The sequence below is a fragment of the Acinonyx jubatus genome, chromosome D4 (genome assembly GCF_027475565.1).
Source record: "Acinonyx jubatus isolate Ajub_Pintada_27869175 chromosome D4, VMU_Ajub_asm_v1.0, whole genome shotgun sequence".
NCBI lineage: Eukaryota > Metazoa > Chordata > Mammalia > Carnivora > Felidae > Acinonyx > Acinonyx jubatus.
The window spans coordinates 34277524-34295824 of NC_069391.1; the positions used below are offsets into that span (position 1 = coordinate 34277524).

At 46.3% G+C, this 18301-nt stretch overlaps 1 long non-coding RNA gene across 1 annotated transcript in view; it reads right to left on the reverse strand.

The window, feature by feature from the left end:
• The window catches only part of LOC128312168 (uncharacterized), a 168764-nt gene that overhangs the window by 17838 nt on the left and 132625 nt on the right, over window positions 1-18301 (reverse strand). The window lies entirely within an intron of this gene.

The following is an 18301-nucleotide window of genomic DNA, read 5'->3' on the forward strand; positions in this document are numbered from 1 at the left end:
GGGTGCTAGTCCTTTATATACATCATCTCACTGAAGTGTGTATGATAAACCCCATTTTACAGATGAAGAAACTGAGGCTCAGGCAGGTGAGGGGACTCACCTAGAATGGACTGAATTAGAGGACCAATCTATTCTCAGTCAGCCCTGGTGCATCTATCTCATCCCAGCAGTGCAGAGAGCTCAGAGCAGACTTGGAGCCCACTTTGTGGCAAGAATCTAGGAAACAATAGGTGTTTCTATAGCAACCAGCTTCCCAAGGTCCACATCAATGCAGCAAGCCTCAACACTGAACCTGACCTGAGGGTCCCTGGGCTGCATCCTTAGGGGTTATTCCCAGAGAAATATTCTTTTGGCCTCTCCTTGGTAGAATCAATTCAGAGAGAGGGGAGACCTCAACCCTGGTAACCACTGGAGTTGAGAAGTGCTGGAATGTGTATATCCTCCTGAAGTGGCTAGACATTGCCATGATGGGAATCAAGCAGTAAATACAAACTGAAGACCTAGCATGTGCCAGACATTGTTCTAGGTAGTAGGCATAGAGCAGTAAAGGGGACAGAAAACCTCTCTGCTTTCATTTTAAAAGTAGGGGGTAGTCATAAAAGTGTTACCAGCAATAACAAACAAAAACAAAAATAACACTAAAAACAAAACAGGATGAGGGCATAGATGGCGAATGAAGAAGGGCTGATGGTGGAGGTCAAGAAAAGTTTCTCTGACCAGAAGAGGTTTGAACTGACATCTGATGGAAAGAGGAAGTGAGCCAGATAAATACATAGGGGGAGAGCACCTCAGATAGTGAGGACAGCAAGTGCAAAGGCCCTGGGGAGCAGTGAGCTGGCTAAGTGGCTGAAAAGGAGTGATCAAAGGTGAGCCCAGTAGGAGATGGGGTTGGACCTGAGGAAATGAGGATGGCCACCCACTGAGGCCAGGCAGAGTGGTGTTTATATCCTGAGGGCTTTCATTTTCCATTTTTGAGCTTGAATTTCCTTACCTGCTCCATGAAGCCAGTGACATCTTCCCTGATGAGATAATGTATCTAAAGCATGATGTCCTGGCTACTGTAATTATCATGGGTTTATTATTGCTTAACTTCAGGGTCTTCTCCTCACTGTGCTCCTATTCTTGCACCACTAGAATTGGATGCTGTCACTGCAGTGACTTTGGGCCTGTGAGCTGGGGCACCGGTGGGGTGGAGGGTTGAGCCTTTACCAGTAATTACTGCTCCTGGGAAGCCCTCTTGGCTCAGCTCCACACTCAGCATGGCGAGGAAGACAGCCACTTGTCAGAAGCCTCCCAGAGAGACCACCTGGAAATGAGAGCAGCCCTGACCGGGGGAGCCTAGCTGAGGTGGGGGGGAAGGGCGTGTGGGCCCCTTTGTCATTAGGCAGCCAGAGCTGGAGGGATCACTCCGGTTTAAATTAAGGATTTAATGAGATGAGGCCAAATTAGATGCAATTAAAAAGACACTTTAGAGCTGGCAGACGACCAAGAGAGGCAGTAATGACTTTCCTAGAAGGGAATCCCACAGGCTGGGGGTGGGGAGGACCAGGAGGGCTTGGTTTTCTACTCCTGGAAACATTGGAGGTTGGGGGATGGGAGGATAAAATAGTGCTTAGTGAGGCCCTGCGCCTCAGAGTGCTCACAGAGCTGGACGGCGCTCAGATGTTGGCCCAGGAAGGGCCTTTGAGAGACTGCCAAGGCTTATGGTTTCCAAACTGGGATTTTTAATGCCTGCAAGGATCCAAAGAAGACCTTTACTAACTTTACCAAGCACTGTCTAAATATATATCTTAAACTATTTTAAATCTTGAAACAAAAATGCCGTGCATGCTTTCAAATTTTAGTCCATGGGGGCTAGCCAACATGCGCAGTGAGATTCTCTGTTACCCTCAGGATAAAGCTTCCATGGTGAGCCTGGGCTTCCGGTGGATTCTAAGCAGATGGCACCGTGGCTTGGGAAGGTTGCTCACCTCCCTCACTGTACTGCACCCCTTGGGTAATTCAGGCCTGGACCTAAGTTCACATGGCACATTGTCATGTGAGTCCACTCCCAGGTGATTAATGTCCAGCACAGTTAGAGGTCTGCTCTGGGCACCACAGATGGGCTGAGGAGTCCCAGGGGAGTGGGTAAAAGTGCCAGAAGTCTTGATACTATCATACTGGACTATTGCTTGGTGTCAGTTTGGGCACTTCTTGTTTAATCTGTTAACTCCAATGAGCTCAGTATGGTCCCATGGTTCCTCTGCTTACTATTCTAGATAATGTGTTTTAGATAAAACTGAATCCTAAAGCATGGATTTAACATGCAAAACAAAATCAATTTGACTGTCAGGAAAGTTTGGGTGAAGAGCTGTCAGAGATGGGCACTGAGGCATGAGATTTTCTTAAATGACAACCCTGAACATCCTTCAAACTGCATTTGAAAAGTATTTTTCTACCAAACAATGAATATTTAAACTAAGAAACCTATTCATCATCTCTCTCCAAATTTAACACTTACTGTTTAAGGAATGAGAGCAGGGCTTAGGTATTATTAATAATTCAACCCTGAAACAAAATAATTGCCTATTATTCCTCTTGAAGTTCCTGGATCAATTTAATTGGAGAATATTCTGGGATTGGAAGGTAGAGCGTTTTGAAAATCTGTTACCATTTGCAACTACTTTTCCGGGTGGAACAGGATTTTAATAATACAGTGAAACCAAATCTAAATACTGAAATAAATTGGATATCGATACGGATACTGGATTGCAACTATTATTTATAATGCCTGATTTCAAATTATTTGGGTTATTATTGAAATAGCCTTATTATTCTCATTGGTTGACTTTATAATAAGTAGTGCTTATACATTTGAAATGAAACATAAATTTATAATAATGTCACTCTTGTCAGTTTATGTAATGGACTTCCACTGACAAACGTGTTTGACTATCACTGCTGAAATGGTTGGAAACTGTTGACTTAGTCCAACCCCGTGGTGGTACAATCAAGAAACAGACCCCAGAGAGAAGCAGAGGCTTGTTCGTTCAGGACCACAGAGTCGGCAGCAGGGCTAGGCTTAGAAGGGAGATCCCCTGACTTCCAGCTATAAAGAGACCCAGCTCTGCCTCCTGCCTCCACCTGGTCCACACTCTCTGCTCTCAGTGAGACCCTCTCCCTTCTTCTCCCATCCATCCCTTTCCACGCAGTGCTAAGCTGTGACTAAGTTCCCTCTTTCAAACTCTGGGGTGGATTAAAACAGCAGTTTCAAACCCTTCTCCCTGGAGCCGCCATGTCATATGGGGGAGTCTGGTGGCCCACTATCCGAGAAAGGGGAGACTGAGCAAGCAAAGTGCTAGCCTCCAACCCCACTGCAAACAAAGACGGTGAGTGGGACATAGCACAGTGCTTGAGCACAGAGATGCCTGGTTCAAAGCCCACCTGCCCCCTTTTACCAAAGTAAACCAGGTATGGTAAATACTGCCTGCCAAGGAGGGATGTTATGAGAACTTAGGGAATCAATCCACGTAAGTCACATATAAACTAGTTGATAACTCTTAGCCATTATTACGATTTTTTTAATGTTTATTTATTTCAAGAGAGAGAATGAGCAGGAGAAGAGCAGAGAGAGAGGAAGAGAGAGAAAATTCCAAGCGTGGGACTCGGGGCTCCATCTCACGAGCATAAGATCATGATGAACCGAAATCAAGAGTCAGACACTTAACTGACTGAGCCACCCAGGTGCCCTCATTATCTGTTTTATAATAAGGGATTGAAATAAGATGTTCTGTTTTCTAAAGGATTTGGCTGCTGAGGAATGTAGGGCAAAAAACTGGCTTAGAACATAAATCTAAAATATTTCACCCTGGCATCTGAAGTCTTCAGCCTTTTCCATCCCTCTACACTTGCCTTCCTTTGTCTTCTCACTGCCCACAAGATGTACCCTGACCACCGAGGCCTCCATGCCTTTGCACATGCCACTCCTTTTGCTCATGCCTCATCTTACAAGGCCTCCCTTTTACACCACCTCTTCCCAGAAGCCATCTGTGGTAGTGCACCTCGATAGTGGCAACTCCAGAATTTCTATAGGAAAGGTCAACGGCAGCACTGTATTCAGGCATGGGGACTGATTTCTATGCCACAGAGAGGAGCTTGGACCTGATCCTACAGGGTGCTCTGGAATGTAAGTCACGCCACTGGGTTGTCCTGTCCCAAGACCAAGGAGCTGGGCACCTGCCAGTCATTAGCTAAGGGAAAGCTAAATTCCCAGACACTTAAGTCTGTCTGAACTTTTGGGAAGGGTTTCCAGTAGCCTGGGGCAGGCTACTGAAGGGGAGTCACAGGTGTAGACACTGGAAGCAAAAGCACATGGAGGGCAGGGGAGGACAGCAGTGCACAGACCGGTAAAAGGCCTTTGAGGGGCACTGGGTGGAGTCCCTCCAGCCTCCACCTCAGAGACTACAACATCCCTGTGTTCAAGGAGCTCACAGAGGGAAAAATATATATGCCAACAGGTGATCTGGGGTGATTAATTGTCTCCACTTTCCGCAGATCACCTGCAAAGTGGGGAGTTACAAGCTGGGAACTGAAGTGTGCTTTGTACTGGGAGGGAGTGAGCTTGCCTTATCAAGCCTGATTTGCATCTCTCACTCCCCACCCCCGAGTTGGGGATGCTGTCTGTGCTATTGCTCCAGGATGGTTAAGACAAGGCAGGAATCACAGGGCTCTGGCTCCCCACAGACTAATTGCAAGCCTAGGATATCAAAATGGACTGATTTCCCCATGGACACGGACATGTTTTCATGATTCTAACATCCTCCTTTCATCCTACATCTCTGACAGAGCCAGGATGTTAATCAAGTCATTTCCTGTGCAAATCCACACCCCACCTTTGGTTTTCAGGGCAATGGAGATGGGCAAAGGGGAGGAACGGGGCTAGGAATGTAGAGGGCTGCCTCTAAGTGATAAAACTGAGGATCTCTGAAGACGGGGCTCTGTCTTCCCACTTGATCCTCGAACCCAATGCTAATCCTATTAAAAACTCATGGACTTCCAGAGCTGAAGGGCCCTTGGTCTCCAAGCCATGGCTTCCAAACAGTGCTCCTCCAACCCAACATTGCAAGAAGGGACCACCAAGGTCCCCAGGAGGGAAAGGGCAAGCAACTCTGTCCCAGTCATGAGTATGGCCTTCCACATTATAGGCCACCTGCAAAGGCATCTGCAACTGGAAAGGAGTCCCAGATGCCCTGGCCCAGCAAAGCCACTCCTCTTAGGCTGCAAAGCCCAGTGGGGAAGGGGGACAGAGGGCAGGGGAGGGTCCAGCAAGCTGGGGAAGAGCCTGGCCTGGACCCAGAGCTCCTGGTTCCTGGTTTAACTTCCTCTTCTTCACTGCCCCCACTCTCCCCACCTCCAACTACTTCTGACCAAATCTGAAATTCAGAGCATGAGGCCTTAGAAGGGACCCTGTAGGTGATTCACTGCATAGCTTCTCCTGCCAACAGATGCCTCAGTGCTCTCAGAGCAAATGCCCAGCCAACCTTAGCTTGGACCTTCGCAGTCACAGAGGAGCCATTGCCTTTTGTGCTGGTCCTTCCTGTCTTTGCATAGCTCTGTTACCAAAGTCTTCCTCCTGTTGTTCTCCAAACTGCCTGACACTCAACTTCCTCAGTCTGCCTCTGGGGCCCCATGAGGCACAACTGTTCCCCTCTCCTGGAAAAGAGCCCTTTAGATGGCAATAATAGCAACACAACCTTACTCCTCAAGAAAGATTTCTACTAGCCCTCCCCACTCAACTGCCACCTTATGGGCCCTTCATAGTAAGAGCAAAATTCTTCACTGGTTTCCTATTCACATGATATTTTCACCTTCATTATGGCTCTTGTTTCTCATGAGAACACAGTCCAGTATGCACAGTAAGGAGCCTATAAGTCCATTGAATGGCAGCAGCTAACACAAGGGCCGGGATTTGCTTGAGATCCCAATGCACAGCTGGACTCCAAAGTTTCCCATTTTCCTTAGAACACTTGGGTGCTGGGTCTCTGTGACTGTGGGGCTTTCATTCTCTCATCTAGCAGGCGTCCCTAGTGCTTCCCTTAAGGGCCCATCCAACCTTGCAAGCCCCCTAATTGGGGTGACATTGAAAAGTGTGTCTGGTTCCTGTGGCTGTGATATTTAAATCATCAGAGCCCTATGTGGGAGGGTAGGGAGATGGCTACATGGCTCTGATCGCCTGGGAACAAGAGTCTGTGAGTATCCATTCCCTTCCTTAATCATGTGGGCCCCAGTGGTTAAATTCCACGTGGAGAGCTAGGCCTCTGATGTCTGACCTTCAAATATAGGGCAGTTCTGGCTGGCGGGAGGCAGCTGGAGCCGCTTACTCATAATGCCAGCTGACTCACTTTTTTTGGTGGGTGAATTAATTAAGTGATGCAGCCAGAATGAACAGCTACAGGCTTCACTCTGCTACCCTTAGCATCCTCTTGTTTCAAACTTCTTTAGATGGATGCGAGGAATGGGGGAGTACTGGGTTGGGACTTAGGAAGAACTGAGTTTGAATCCCAGTCCTGCTATGACAGCTTGGTTGTATTGCTCTGGATAAGTTCCCTCCCTGACACGAGCTTCAGGTTGCTGGTGAAGGACTGGATTCAGGAAGTGTAAGGGGGCACTTTTCAGGATGTTGCTTTTCACAGCCTTGTGCACGAATGAGCTAGATAAATGATAAACACAGATGCATCGGTTGCAAACTGATGGCCTGAGAGGTGCATCTGCCTCATGGATGGCTTTTATTTAACAAGCATACTACTATGTAGGGATACATTTATGCTTTGAATGTGCTGAAACGGAAGTACATGTTTCAGTTTGGCCCAGTCCCCATCATTCCCTATTTTCTTATACCTAGTCTCTTTTAGGACCAGTCTGGCCTCTGAAGACAACTGAGTGTGCAGCTCATTTTCTACAGACAGGATAGTGACAGTGAAGACAGTAATAGCCACACTTGTGGGGCACCTGGGTGGCTCAGTCAGTTAAGCATCTGACTCTTGATTTTGGCTCAGGTCATGATCTCACAGTTTGTGGGATCAAGCCCTGCTTTGGGGTCTGTGCTGACAGTGTGGACCCTGCTTGGGATTCTATCCCTCCCTGTCTTTCTTCCCCTCCCCCTCTCATGCGCATGCACTCTCTCTCTCTCTCAAAAATAAACATTTAAAAAAATAATAGTCACACTTGTTTTATGCTTCTGTTTTTTTCCATTCATTGAAGTGTTTAGCGTGATGCTAGAGTTCCTAAGCAATTTTACAAAGTCTCAAGTTCCTTATTCTCCATCCACATAGAATTGTGATGAGGCTCAAGTTGGCCATATGTGGTAGGGATTAAACATATTATTCTAAAAGCTGCTTGCCAGAATGATTGCATTTTAGAGATGAAAGCTAAATTCACCTTAGTGGATGATTGCTTTGTTTGGGGAAACACACTATTGGATCTTTGTTATCAAAAGCAAGGCCCAGGGCTTAGTTTTGGGGAGTGGGGGACGGTGGCAAAAGTTGTGATGGATGAATGGAAACAAAGCTGCTCCATGTAATAAAGTAAAATTAGGTCATACTTTGGTAGAGAGTTTATAAAGTTAACTGGTTCCAGGTTTCTTGAAAGCTCAAAAACAAGATTGGGTGGGTGGGGGTGGGGGGGCGAATTTAAGACATGGGAGAGAAGACATAAGAAAAGATTTTTGTCTCCAAAGAAGAACAAACCTGAGCAGCATGGGCCAAGGGAGATATAGTCAGCTGGAGACTCTTAAAGATGTCAAGTGGACAAATGTTAACACACTAGATCAGGAGTCATCAAATTATGGGCTGTGGGTCACTGCTCATTTTTGTACCGGCTGCAAGGTTTTTATGTTTTTAAGTGCTTGGAAAAAAATCAGAATAATATTTTGTGGCATGTGAAAATGATATAAAATTTGATTTTCAGTGTCCATAAAGTTTTCTTGGAACCCAGCCACACTTACTTGTTTGCGTATTGCTTACGGCTGATTTTGCACTACAATCACAGACTCAAGTAACATCGACAGAGACTGTGCGGTACTGCCCCAGGGTACAGTCACCTCGGTAAATGTGCTTAGACCCCTTGGAAGAGGAATGGGGACTCATCACCCTATAAACTTGCTGTGGTGTTTTGGGATCATTCCTCCTAAGGATTAGCCTCCTCTTCCGTCAATGGGTTCAAGGTATGAGAACTGGCTCAGGTCTATGAACTGAGAAATACGAATGCCTTTTTATTGGGGCAGCCATCCACCCTCAGCCTTGTCTTCCCTTTAGACTTGTCTTCCGATTGTAGATGTCAAGAGTGCCCTGGCTGGCTGACTCTATTTTGCCCCTAGGAATGCCAACTTAGCTCGGGCTGCTATAACAAGATGCTGTAGACTGGGAGGCTTAAACAATAGACATTTATTTCTCACAGTTCTGGGGTGTAAAGTCCAAAATCAAGGTGCCAGCTGCTTGGTTCCTGATGAGAACCCCCTTCCTGTCTCACAGATAGCTGTATTCTTATTATATTGCCACACAGTTGGGGGCCAGGGGTGGGGGAGGAAGTCTGTTCTACTCTCTTCCTCTTCTCATGAGGATACAGATCCCACCATGGGGGCTTCACCCTTTTGACCTTATCTAAACCTCATTACCTCCCAAAGGTCCCACCTCCTAGTACCGTCCCATTGGGAGTTCAGATTTCAACATTTGAATTTGGGGAGCAAACATACAGCCCATAAGAGATGCACTGCTCTATTTACATCTCCAGAGGGTCAATCCCACTTAGCTGCTGCTTCCACTTGACCAATTGTTACCATATTGGATCCCCTTCTCCTGCAGGGGAATAGTGCTGCCACCTGGCCTCTATTACTTCAGGGCCCATGCTCCCCAAGGCTGTTTACAAACCCAGCCCTGTGACCATCTTTTGTACTGTCAGCTCTGGCTGGCAGAGGAGAGCCACCACCTAGGGATGCAGGGGCCCTGCTTACCAGCACAAACCTCATGGTTGGTAAATGGCAAGTCCTCAGGGCCTCCCACAGAATGTAATCCTCTAGTGGGTCTTCCGGTCTCACATGAGATATCCATTCCAGCATCCCCACCTCCCTGACCCCTTCTATCCCTCTTCTACCATCTCCCAGGGAGGTATAGGCATGTCCACCCTGCTCAGAATGGCCATCACTATTGCCAGGCTTTTAAGAGCTGTCCCAAACTCTGGAGTCCTTGCCAGAGTGTGAAATGTTAGTGTCCTGAAAAAGTGCCCCCAAGTTAATAAATTCCCCTTATTCAGTCTCCTGTTCCAGCCTCCTTGTCAAGCATGCTCAAAATCCAATCCCAGGGCTACTCCCATGGCTTCCCCTGGAATGTGCTGGCTAATTTTTCACCTCATCCTTGGGACTCACCATGGTTATGCTGGGATTTAACTCCAGTTATCAACCTGGTGGCCCGCTGAGGAAGAGGGGGCAGCTCCTGAGGACAGGGTTCCTGTTCCTTTAGGGGTCGGGGGTAGAGAGTGAAAGGTTTCCTGAAAGGAAGAAGTGCTAGCTTCTACTACCAGAGGAGTCAGCCACCTCTGTAAGCTCTGGCAGTTCAGGTATGTCAACAGTCAGAATTCTCAGGGACAGCACCCAGAAGTCTCCACCCATGTTTCAAAGTCTGAGGTTTTCCTAGCCAGGATCTTTAGCACAACAGATCAAGCTTAACTAAGCATGTAAACATCCATGGCCCTCCACAACTCTAGCAAGTCCTGACTCTGCTTTCATTGCAATGATACCAATTTCTTTGTAATTTACCAAGGAGAACTCTGGCTTTCACACTTAACCTTTTTTTCTTTTTAAATATTTATTTATTTTTGAGTGAGAGAGAGACAGAGTGTGAGTGGGGCAGGGGCAGAGAGAGAGAGACACACACACAGAATCCAAAGTAGGCTCCAGGCTCCGAGCTGTCAGCACAGAGCCTGATGCAGGGCTCAAACTCACAGACAGTGAGATCATGACCTGAGCCAAAATCGGACGCCTAACCGACTAAGCCACTCAGGCACCCTAATCTCACACTTAACCTTTAACTGTTTGATAACTGCCCTCAGTTTCTTATTATCCCTATGCAGGCCCCCACATCACCTCTTGTGAAATCTTTAGAGGTTGGGTTACCACCATGTGGGACTATCGGTGTCCCACATGCCATTTGGGATGGGTCCTCCTTGACATAGCCAGCCAGTGAGTGAGCCAGGCCCCCATATCCCACCATCGTACTACCTGTTTTCTCATATCATACCTCTGTTAGTTTGAGGCCTCTGAGAAATAGACACCAATAAAGGGTTCAATGTGCAAGGGAATTATTAGGAGAAATACCTGAGAAGGGCAAAAGGGGATGGAGTAGAGAATAGGCAATGGTGTAGGTCTGCCATCTGTGGAAGAAGAGAGAGAGGGAGGATTGTCAGGAAGGAAAAGTGTCAGCCTCCAATGCAGTACTAAAATGGTTTTGGCCAGCACCATGGGGAGTTCCCAAGCAAAGGTTTGAGGTGTTGCATGATTGGGAAAAAAGGGGCCAATACCAGTATCCCAGCTGTGTTCGATCTGTGGCTAGAAGGAGCCCTGGGGCAGTGTGGCCTCAGAATGATTGCCATGATGGATTCAAAGGTGGGCAATGGAGACTGACAGCCAACTGTGCCCTCCCGAAAATTTCTCTTAAAGGAACCTCCATTGCCACCATTACATCTCCATTGGTTTGTCCCACCTTCAATACAATGCTCCCAAAATTAATTTAGTTTACTAACCATAGAGTCAGGCAAAGGCATGAAGTCACACAGAATCCAGTTGGGCATTATTTTAAATTTTAATATAAATGGTATTGCTGTCAGAAAGGAAAAATAGAAAAAATAGGGAATTCAATTAGGTATTGAACAAAGTAATTCACTGGATGCAAGTAGATGCAATAGGCTTGGGGTGGGGTAGGGTGGGTGTTGCAGACTCAAATCAGATAAATCATTTAGGTAATGGTATAACTTGCACCTAGGGGAGCTGGGTTATAAGTATAACTCAATTTGGACACTATGGACTTGGAATCCTTTGGTGTCACATTAAAAAGTACACGAGAGGTATCACCCAGGATGATTATGGTTCTAAGTCTCCAGGGACAGCCACAACCTCTGGACAACAAGCAATGGCTTCCCTTTTAGGTAATAACCAGAGCATGGCCATGAATGAGTGGCCCAAGACCTCAGCTCAACTAAGTGTTCCTGGAGAGGAGACTTCCAATTCTCTTGGGACGAGAAAGCAGTCCCCTTTGCGAAGAGGAATCTTTTTAACCTCTGGAAGGTATAAATTAAATACAGAAATAATGAAGTCCATTAAACAAAAGTATGAATACTTTTGTATTTAAATTTAGGAATGATCTGCACATGTTTGGTGTTTGCAGAGTTTGTGATTTAAGAGAATTTGGCATATCTGAGATTACTCTGTAATATGTAACTGAGTAATTGATTTTAGACTTGTGATTTTAAATTAAAAGTTGTAAGAGAATTTGATTAGTTTTGTAAACAGTATTGAATGTTTATGAGAAGTTGAGATTTGCCATATTTATGATTTTGATTTATTAAATTCATAAGAGTAATTTAGGTGCTTGGAAAGGTTTTGCTTGTTAGATCAAGCACACAAAGTGCTCTGAGCCAAAATAGGATGCATCAAATTTATAAACACACTTAAAATTATTTTTAATGTTTATTTACTTTTGAGACAGAGACAGAGTGTGAGCAAGGGAGGGGCAGAGAGAGAGGGAGACACAGAATCTGAAACAGGCTCCAGGCTCTGAGCTGTCAGCACAGAGCCCCATGCGGGGCTTGAACCCACAAACTGTGAGATCATGACCTGAGCCGAAGTCAGACGCTTAATCAACTGAGCCACCCAAGTGCCCCTAAACACACTTTAAAAAGCTTAAGGGAATCAAATAAAATAAATTATAAATAAGACTGTTTAAGGGAATTTGGATTTACAATGAGGATAACAAAATTTGAAATTAAACATTTAGGTTTTAAAATTTGTTATTTTTCTACATCAAAAAAAAAAATTATCCTAGTCATCAGGAACTCCCTCTGACACTGTCTAAAAAGGACTCCTTCATTGTTCTCCACCCCAAACTGGTTCTTGAGTGGTGAACAGCACTCAGATGTCCAGATGAGGGTCCTGGGGGCACTTTGTCCTCCCTTCCTTCCTCTGCACATCTAAATAGCTCCCTGTTACTTAGATCCCCTTCATGGCATGGGATCTGCCCTCCTCCTGTCTACCCCTACCCCCCAGGCCTCACTCCCCCAGGTTACTCATCCACCTCATGGGGGCCTCCTTGCCTCAGGTCTCTGCTCCTCTTTCTTTTCATTTATTATAAGAATTACAAAGACATTGCTAAGAGCGGTGGGGAGCCCCAGCCTGCCTGGCCCTGGCTGCCTTTACAACTGCTGCCCCCCTGGCAGCCCCAGAAGTCTGTGGAGAGTCTCTGAGCACCTTGCCTCTGGATAGCAGATGGCCCTTCCAGGTCTGAGTCATAGCTTCCTATCTAAAATGGCAATATATTTCCATGAGCCCAGTTATTGAAGACTTACTCTTGGTGGTTACTGGCAAGAATGTGTGTGTTAGGAGACGTGCAGCCTCCTCTATGCCCTTCTGCTTCTGCTGCACCTCTGAGTTGGGGTAGAAGCCCTGGAGAGGTTGAGGGTGACAGCAGCCACCTTCTCTGTGGGTCTTCCCCCTGCTGATCACTTTCCTCTGAGGACCCTATCACTGACCTAACTCTGAACTCTTGGAGGACAGACCCCTATTCCTATCTCCCTTAAGGCAGAGATGGGCATCGACTGGAGGCCAAAGAAGCAAGGAGAGGACTCTATCTTTTGTAGCAAAAACATGGGAGCAGGAGCCCAGATCCAGCTCCACTGTGGGCTTCCTATGTGAACCTGAATAAACTATCTCCCTCTCCAGACCCAGTTTCCCCTGCCCCCCTCTATAAAGTGTAGGAGAGCCTTTTACCCAGCAAAGCCACTTTTTGGTGCGTGTCTGAGAAAACACTCTCACATGTGCACAAAGAGATCCAAATAATGGCAACCTTGCTAGCAACAGTGAACAATGTCCGTCTCAATGTCAGTCAACAGAAGCATCCTTGAATAAATCATAGTACCTGAGTAGACTGTGCCTGTCAGGGTACAGTCAAAAAAGAGAATTTGCACCAGTTATTTCCGCCCCCCCCCCAACATTCTGCTGTGAACATTTTCAAACATACAGGAAAATTGAAAAAAAAATGTAAAATGAATACCCATAAACCCACTAAAGTGAACATTTGGCCTTCTTTGCTTTCTCATGCATCTATCCCTCTATCCATCTGTCTATCTATCTTATTTTTTGATGTATTTCAAAATAAGGTGCAGACAGCAATATGCTTCACCCAGACACGTTTCAACATGTATATCATTAACTAAAGTTCCATATTTGTTTACAGACTTTTTTTGAAAGGTAAATTTTCATGTAATCAAATACACAAACCTTAAGTCTACTATTCAACGACTTTTGCCAAATTCGTCCACCTGTGTAACCCAAACCACCATCAAGATATAGAACATTAACATAATGGATAAACTTTGCTCCACAAACTTCCTTTTCCAGTCAGTCTACACTGCCTTCACCTCACCCTGGAAAACATTGTACTGATTTTTTTCCAGTAGAACATAGTTTTTCTGTTCTAAAACATTATATAAATTGAGTCCTGCTGTGCAGGTCTCTTTCTGTCTGATGTTTTCAAGACCCACCCATATTATGCATTGTGGTTTGTTTCTTCTTTTTGCTGAGTAGCATTCTATTCATGATATGGATATTCCACCGTTTGTCCATTCTCCTGTTGATGGATATTTGGGATATTTCTAGTTTTTGTCCATTTGTGAATAAAGCTGCTATGAATTTTTTTAAACAAGTCTTTTTGAAGTCATGTTTTCATTTGTCTTGGGTAAATACCTAAGACTGGACTTGATAGTTTATAGGGTAGGTTAATGGTCAGATTTATAAGAAAGACCCAGCAGTGCTCATTCCCAGAGCCTACCATGATCAGGTCTATGTCCCCTCCCATCCTTTGTCCCAGTGCAGATACCAGCCTGCTGATGTCATCACCCTCCCTTCATGGTGAATTTTCTCTTGGGAGACCTCCTCCCCATTCATCCTTACCATGTGGCCTTGGTCTGGACCCCTCCAAGTATGCTTCAGTGATTGTAAGTAACACTCAAGGGGAAGGGCTAGTCTCTATCCCTTTTGTTCCAGGAGCCCCTGCCTCCTTATAAATGTCCCTATCACTCTTCCAGGGACCTCCAGGCTCCTCATGCAAACTGACGGGACCAAAATCAAGCACTAACATTGGTCTCTAAGCTGTAGGCCCTGAATGAACCCAAATGTTCCACCAGCAGGGCTGACCACCCATGGCCACCAGACTGCATTCTTCTCAGACCCACTCAGCTTAGCAGGGGCAAGGGTAAAAAACTGAACTCCCTGGGGCCTGGCCCAGAACCAACCCCCTGGCCTATCCAGGCTTTACACACCCGTCTCCCCATGATGACTGTGAGGTGTCACCAAGAGATCACCAGCGCTCTCCGGCTTGATGAGGGTCAGCCTTCACCTGAGCATATTATCGCATAGGAGTTTAGAGTGCAGACATCAAACATGGACACCCAGACTCCAGTCCTGACTCTGTCCTCTAGGCATTTCTTATTGCATCTATAATTATTCTACTATTAAGAAATTTCAAGCATATTGTAAAACAGAGAGAGGAGTCTCTGCTGAGCTCTTTCTCTTCCAGACAACCTGAGCTTGGTGCCCTGGATAAGATACTTAACATCTGAGCATTAGGTTTCTTATCGGCAAAGAGCTGCAGGCAAGCTACTGGGAGTGGGGGAGCCCAGGTGAAAAGAAGCCCCTCCTGTCACCTAGGGCCACCCCCTCACCCTTGAATTTGTACTAAATTCAGTCATCATCTATAATCCTCCCTTTGGCTTTGGGAGGAGGGTGGCTACTTAGGAATTATTAACCTTTACAGAGGAGGAAATTGAGACTGAAAGCAGGGGATCTATCTGTCACATCCCTAGGCAGGGACCCTTTATGTGCTTGTCCAGCTGTTGAACATAGTAATTCATGGTGGACTCTCACCTGTGGAGGGGGGGTGAGGCCTGATGGCTAAAAGCCTGGGTTCAGGAGCCAGACTGCCCGGGTTCCCATCCTGATTCCATACCTAATATTAGGCAAGTTACCTAACCTCTTTGTGCTTTGGTTTCTTCATCTATAAATGAATATTCTGAGAGGCCTTATATTGTTAATAATGAAGCATTAGTACTATAAGGCACTGTGAGAATTAAAGGTACACGGGTAAACACAGGTAAAACAATACCTGCTGACATATGTTCCATAAACATTGGCTATCATGAGGCCTCCCTCTTAGTCTAGGGCACAGGGCCTGTGTTCCTGTGTCCAGCTTCTGTCTGTACTTCCCCCTTTCTCCTCCCCACCCCTCACACACAGCTGGTCCAAGGATGCAAGGTGCCCAGGGACTGTTTGCTGAATGACTGAATGCATTCAGATCACTGGAAGCCTTGCCTTCTATGGATGCAAAACTTGAGAAGAGGGGAGCCTGGCTGGTCTAGGTGAAGCATTCTGGAGTTACCCTGCCTGCGGCCACATAAACATGTATTTCTCAAACCCCTTCCCGGTTGCCCTGACCCTGGCAGGGTGAGCTGCAGGCATCTGTGGAGCTGTTCCTCCATAGCTCACGGCGCCTCTCTTGCTGCCAGCCACAGGAATTCCTCTCTTTGTTAAGACTCTGTTTCCCAAGTCAGACCTTCTCGGCCAGGACACTTTTCAGGTAATGATGTCCATGGAGACAGTGGAGGCTGTAATGCACAGCCTCACCCCAGGAGTTGTTCCGGGGAGAGCAGTTTGCCAGGGGCACTGCATCATGGAGTGGAGCAAGGTTGGTAAGCACATCCCAAATCCTGAGTCAGGGCTGGAGGAGCCTTTGCAAATGTCTCCCTCATCGACCTCCTTATCTGGAGAGGGGGACACTGGCCCAGAGGCCCCGGTCATGGGGAATAAGGACTCAGCCAATCCCAGAATCTGTTGACACCCCCCCCAACACACACACAGTGGGTCTCACACTTGAGGGGGCATTACAGTGTGAGAGGGCTTGTTTAATCAGCAATTGATAGACCCCACTCCAAGTCTGGAGTAAGGCCTGAGCATTTACATTTGAACAAGTTCCCAGACATACTAATGATGCTCCTTAGGGACCACACTTTGAAAATCATTGTTTTAGGAAACAGCCTTGTGCTTAGGAAGGGGGAGTGGAGCCTAAGAATATGGTGTTGAGGAGACAGAGAGCAACTGCCTTCTGGAAGGAAACAGAACAGAATGTAAACAACTTGAAGGTTCTATGATGGCAAGCCTCAGGGGAGGGCAGCATGGGGGAGGGGAAGGAAGACAGGGTTCTGGGCAGGTTCAGAGTGGAGCAAGGCAAGACTAGGGAGCAAAACTTAAAGAGACACTCTCTCTCAGATTCGTGCAGGTGCAGGATCGGCAGTTTGAGAGAGAGTCTCTTTAAATGCACCCTAGGGTGGCGCATGGGTGGCTCAGTCGGTTGAGTGGCCGACTTCAGCTCAGGTCATGATCTCGCAGTCCGTGAGTTCGAGCCCCGCGTCGGGCTCTGTGCTGACCGCTCAGAGCCTGGAGCCTGTTTCGGATTCTGTGTCTCCCTCTCTCTCTGACCCTCCCCCATTCATGCTCTGTCTCTCTCTGTCTCAAAAATAAATAAATGTTAAAAAAAATAATAAAAAAAAATTTTTAAAAAAACAAAAAAAACAAATGCACCCTAGGGCCTGGCTTGCTTCTCCCCAGTCCCAGCCCTGCTCCTGTGGTCCTAACAACAGCCCAACAGTGCCATTGCTAGCTAGCCTTCTCAGAAGCAGGGCATTTAAAACCCTAGGCCAGGAAGTTGTGTGTGTGTGTGTATGTTTTAGAGAGAGAAATAAGACAGAAAGGTGGCAGAGAAAGGGCTCTGCAGGAGTACACAGCGCTGCACAGACCCCTTGCTAATTAAAGGATGCCTACTGGACCAGCAGCATTACCTTTAAAAATTTCTGAAGTTCAGGCCACAGTCTAGAAACTGCATTTTAACAAGATCCCCAAATGACACAGCATAGGAACACTGGGCTCACTTGGGTTTTTTTTGTTTTTGTTTTTTTTTAATACTGATGGTGGGTCCTGCTACCAGAGACTTGGATATAATTCTCCTGGGTTCTGTATGGGCAATGGATTCTTGAAACTGACCCAGGTGGTTCTAATAGGCTGCAAAGTCTGAGGGCTGCTGGTGGAGACAGCTTCAGAGGTCTTTAGGACGTGTGTTGAAGGCAACATACGTAATAGAACTCACATGGCATTTTAGTATCTGGGGCATGAATTCTAATCCTGCCTCCACCACTAACTAGCTATAGGGCATTGGTCCAGTCACTTGTTCTTTCAATTCCCTCAAAGTAAATGGGAATATGAACAACCTCTTGGAACCAAAATACTTGTGATTATTAGAGTTCAAAGGGTCTTGGTTAATATTTAGGTCACGTAACATCAATTTTACCATTGAGAATGCTTAAGACCTCTTCGGGCCTCAGTTTCTCTGCTTATTACATTGGAGATTGGTAGGGGCGCCTGGATGGCTCAGTTGGTTAAGCATCCTGCTTCAGCTTAGGTCATGATCTCACAGTTCATGAGTTCGAGCCCTGCATCAGGTTCTGTGTTGACAGCTCAGAGCCTGGAGCCTGCTTCTGATTCTGTGTCTCCCTCTATCTCTGCCTCTCCCCCGCTCATGCTTTCTCTCTTTCTCAATCTCTCTCTCTCTCTGTCCCTCCCTCTCAAAAATAAATAAATATTAAAAAAATTTAATGGGAGATTGGTCACATTCTCCAATTCACATTGGAGATTGTATTGTCTAATACACATACATGTTTTTACCTTTGCACAATAGTTCCTTTGGGCAGCAATACCTCCTCCTCCAAGCATGGCTCATGGTGGTCTCTCCCCCTGCACCCTTCACTCTCACCTACTCAAAGTTTAAGCTTCAACTCAGAGTTTACTTCCTATAGGGAGCCTTCCCCGAACACCCCCTCCCAAGCCCAGGTTAAGAGCCCGACAGTACCTGACTGTCCCCACCGCCTCCTGCCCTTCATCATGGGATATTCTAATTGTCTAAATAATTGTCTGATTCCCAACTAGACTGTGATGGTCCTATAGGGACCCTCCACA